The sequence below is a fragment of the Lissotriton vulgaris genome, chromosome 1_1 (assembly GCF_964263255.1).
Source record: "Lissotriton vulgaris chromosome 1_1, aLisVul1.2, whole genome shotgun sequence".
Lineage (NCBI taxonomy): Eukaryota > Metazoa > Chordata > Amphibia > Caudata > Salamandridae > Lissotriton > Lissotriton vulgaris.
Genome location: NC_141685.1, coordinates 786,397,159 through 786,402,039, shown reverse-complemented (window position 1 = coordinate 786,402,039; position 4,881 = coordinate 786,397,159).

Below are 4,881 nucleotides of genomic sequence, written 5' to 3'. Positions count from 1 at the left end.
GCTTCAATGGCAGGCCTGGGGCATGTTTTAAGGTGCTACCTAAGTGGAAGGCACAACAAGCGATTTAGGCCCATTGGTAGCATTTAATTTATAAGCCCTGGGTAAAGCCAACAACATCGAATTCAGGAAAAAGTGGAGGGAAAAGGCAAAATGTTTGGGGGTGACCCTGCAGAGTTGGCCAGGTCCAACAATATCTATTTGCAAACCCAATTTAGGAGTCAGTAAAACTCTACCGACTCCTAACATGGGTTTTGTATATTCAAAAAATATGTTTGTAGTTGCAATTCCTGAATCACAGTGTTTGCAAGCACAAATGTTTAGTGAACCTGGCCCTTGGTTTCCCATGTTCGATGAGCGGCAGTTCTAGCCACTGAGCAACATCTCATCACTAATGAGAAATATGTTCATGTGCTCCCCTATGAGAGTGTGTATCACATTTCCAGAGACCCACAACCTACTTTCATTTCCTGTGGTCCAAGTGGTGTCAAAGCACAAGGGGCTTTCTTTCAATTCACAGAAAAGCCCCTTTTGGTGTTTGGGTGGATTATGCTATTTAGGTGATAGGTTTTTCTCAGCAGGCCACTCAAAACTGCCAAAGTAAACACTATTTTGTTTTCAGTGGTGGAGCTTCTAATGTCAGAGAGATTGGAGGAAAGGATTTGTGGGATACTAGGGTCTTGGTTTTTAACTGGAACGGTCAAAAGCGGAGTGTTACAAAGGAAATGGTTAGTGGTGCAAACAGTACAGAACAGAAACAGACATTAAAAGTTAGGTGTGCTAGAGTCCAAGTGAACTCCAGGCAGACACTCAGTGGAAAAAAAAATTAATGAGTTGATGCACTTGTGGCCAGTAATGGCCCTTACTATTTTAAACAGGTGCATCACGAAGACCAGGATTGGAGAGTTGGTGGTGTGCATACATTCAAAACCTTTTTTCAGAGGTTAGCAAATGTGTTCCTGTCTATAGTATAGATATTTATGCTGTAGTTAGGGTTTCCAAAGAACAATGACCTACTAGGTAATGGCTATTTCTCAATACATGGAAAACTAAAGAATCAAAATAAACAGCAGGTCTTTGTGTGACAGCAGCAGGTCTTTCAGGATGCTTATGTGGAATATTACCTATGTGCAAATTGTGTCATAACTCACAAAGTCATTTACTCATCTGTCTATACATTCTCTCAGTGACTTAAGCACCCATAGATCTACATGCCACGTTCTTTGGTCAATGAAAGCTTGTAGTAGTTTGTCCTGCTTACTGGATTTGTTATGCAGAGAATGGAAAATTACAATTGCTGACTTCTATGAGAGGGAAGCTTTATTTGTGACTACCATGCTGTACTTGTTCTGTGAGGAAACAAGGTTTGCACTACTGCTCTCCTCTGTGTACCTGTCCTGGGATGGGGAAAGCTTGTGGTACTGCTGCCCCAACTGTACCTGTCTCTGAATGATGGAAGCTTGCATTGTTTCTGCCACAGGTGTACCTACTCTACAAAGAAGGGGCATTTCCTCTGGTGTTAACCCATCTCACAAAAAATAAAGAATAGCGAATCACTTGATGCTCCTGTTTTTAATTTTGTGGTATGAAGACGTGAGTAAAAACATTTTTTGGGAACCCACACAATTTGAACATAGATTTAACAGTTTAGCAAAGGGAGAACATAAAGGTGGACATAAGGCATTTAACCACACCCAAACTGGGGAACCCATAACTAGGAGAGTGTACAACCAGTAAACAGAAGAACTCTTAGATGCACCCCAGTGCTAGATGTGAAACCCACTGAAGCTTATCATACTAGACAGGTGAATTTTCAATTAATGTAATGACAATTGAATAAGCGGTTTGGCTGTTTTTCCAGGAGTTTTGTATTTCTTCCATATTCATTTTTTCTGTTTGGGTAGACATACTGACTCCCTCCTGAGTGTGTCAGCTCTTGTGTAGTACTTGTCCTGATTTGTATTAGAAAATCATGTGATATTTCTCTTGCTACTGCCACATGCCCTTTACTAATTCTTTGTTCTAGGGAAGGTTGCGTTGCAGCTGTCCATGTTGTTCCTTGTGTTCTGAAGCTTGGCACAAACATTCCAATAAAACTGCCCTTTCCTTTACATTTGTCCTTTATTCTGTTATTGAGTACAGATACTCTCCATTTACTGGCTTGTCTAGCACCCCAAACCTCCACCAAAAGGAATCTATTTTTAGTTTCATATACCATATTTTTTTATGTCACACCACCTTAAAAGCATGAATACAGCACTGGGATATTTCCAAATTCCAAGAGGAATTCAAGTCAGAAGAAGACCCTGGACCCAATTTACAAAGTATAAGAACATTCAGAATATAACCCACATGGACAGTCTTTTGAATTCATCTGTGCAGACATGGCTAAAAAATTAAACAAACCAATTAGGAAACGGGACTTACCGGAAACTAGGTGGTTTAATGCTGAGTGTTCCAGGGCGCAAAGAGAACTTAAGAAAGCTCTGCAAACAGCTCCCCGGAATATGGCTTTGATAAAGATAGCGAGACAGACTTACAAAAATGCTATTAACTGTAGGAAAAATGAACTGAGAAGAATAGCCTGGAAGGGCCTAGAGAAAGCTAGTTCTCTCAAGGATTCTAAGAGCTTCTGGGAGAATATAAACCGCCCCCTCTTTTCTAATGATGCCAGGAGCATGGACTCGACAATAACAGGCAAAGCCTGGGAAGCTCACTTTCTAAAAATATTTAACCACCGGGGCATATCAATACATGAGAAAAGGGATGAGACAGTTATCGATTTACAAACCGCACATGAATTAAGTCTTACAATCCTCTTGAATGAGGTAGAAGATGCAATAGTTAAGGGCATACCATTAAAAGCACCTGGCCCAGGCGGACTTCCCCTAGATTTGCTTAAAAGCAATCTTCAACTATGGGCGCCCCTGCTGCTTAATGTTATAAAGGTGGTAATAGTTGCTCACATCCCATCTTCTTGGAAGGAAGAAGTGGTGGTACCAATTTTTAAAAAAGGTAATAGAAACGACCCTACCTGCTTCAGGCCAATTTCTCTGATAGATACTACATGCAAGGTCATGGGGAGGGTGATTTTACTCAGTTTGGAATCATGGGCAAATGCATCTGGTCTAATGGCCGATACTCAATATGGTTTTAGATTGGGGAGGGGAACAAACGAGCGGTGTCTTAACCTGTCCCTGATAATGGACAGGTACATGAAAGCCAGGAGGGTCTCGATCCACCTGGCCTTTATGGACTTGTCCAGTGCTTTTGATACTGTGTGTAGGGGAAAATTGTGGATGATGATGGGGGAAATGAGATTTGAAGAACCTCTCATCACACTGCTACGTAGGTTGCATGAATGCACCACTGTGGCTGTTCGCTTGGTCCAGGAGGGGAGAACACTGGGTCCATCACCTCCACAGAGGGGGTACGACAGGGCTGCATTCTGGCCCCCTTTCTATTTGTTATATATACTAATGACCTAGAAGCATTCCTGATCAAACAGCAACTGGATTTTCCAAGAATAGATGGGAAATTGGTTCCTCTGTTATCATATGCTGAAGATAAGGTCCCAATGACTCTCACGGCTAATAGCCTACAAAAAGCCCTGACCGCTTTTACTGATTTTATGCTAGTGAATTTTGGTAAATCTTGTATCATGGTCTGTGGTCCAAAAAAAACAAAAACTAGGAAATTCATGGTGAAAGGAAAAACTATTGAGAAGGTGCCCAACTTTACTTACCAAGGCAATGTTTTTAATAATAAATTGAAGTGGGACGACCTTGTCTTGACAAGGGTACAGCAGACCTGTAGAATAATAGAGGGGCTGTTTCGCTTCACTTGTAAATTAGGACACAAGCGGATTGGAGGGGGGGCTAATGGAGAAGCAACATGGTGGTGTGAGAAACAATTAACACAATTGAACAGCAAAAGAGACAAACATGGATGGAGGGGGCACTACAAGCACACAGAACCGAAAGAGCAAAGACGAGTGTGGTGAAGGGAAGCACATGGGTGAAAGAGAGTTACATGGAGGTGGGGAGAAAAGCACAAGAGAGAAATAGCTAGAAAACACATGCACTCTCAGAGAGCGAAGAATGAAAAAGTTGTTCCCTAAAGGCAAGTAGTGAAAACATAGAAGAAACCAGTCAAAGAGATGATAAAGAGGCTATTCTCCCTGGAAGAGACAAACACATGATAGACTAGATTGGACATGACTATGAGGCAGGACAACAAGAGTGACAGTAAAGTCAATCAACGGTAAGCAATGGGTGGGCTGCAAGCCCATGTATGCTCTTGGTAAGCTCACAATATATCCTGCGCAACCATTCAGTTTATGCTATCTGGAAGGCTTGACCTAAAAATGACAAAATAATTCAAGCCAATCTCTGTGCTGCGTTACTCTGCCCCAGGGAGGCATTCCATGGGTGGTGCGTGGGTGTTGCCAAACAAAACCCATGGATATTGATGCAGTCCCAGATTTACCTCAAGTGGTAGACTTAGGGATGCACCTAAACTGATACGTATCCCCAGGGGAGGAATAACGAGGAGAAATATCTTAGCTTTTTCTCTTTTTTTCCTCTTTCTATGTGTTCTGCATGGTGCAAGGGTGCCTGTGTTGGCGCTAGGTGGCACATTGTGCCCAGTGCTGGGAAAAGTCAGGAATGCCCTGTATTGTATTAAATACTGCACAGTCCTGCCTTTTCCCTGTCACTTTGTTCTGCGCAGCAAGGTGGCTTGCTGCACTGCGTGACATATTGATAAATATGCCCCTAATTTCACAAGTTCAAGCTCAATATATGCACAAGCCTTTGTTAAATTAAACTAATTTTACTAACGTCAAATCTTTTCTTGAATCACATATGGAAGTTGCACCTGGTG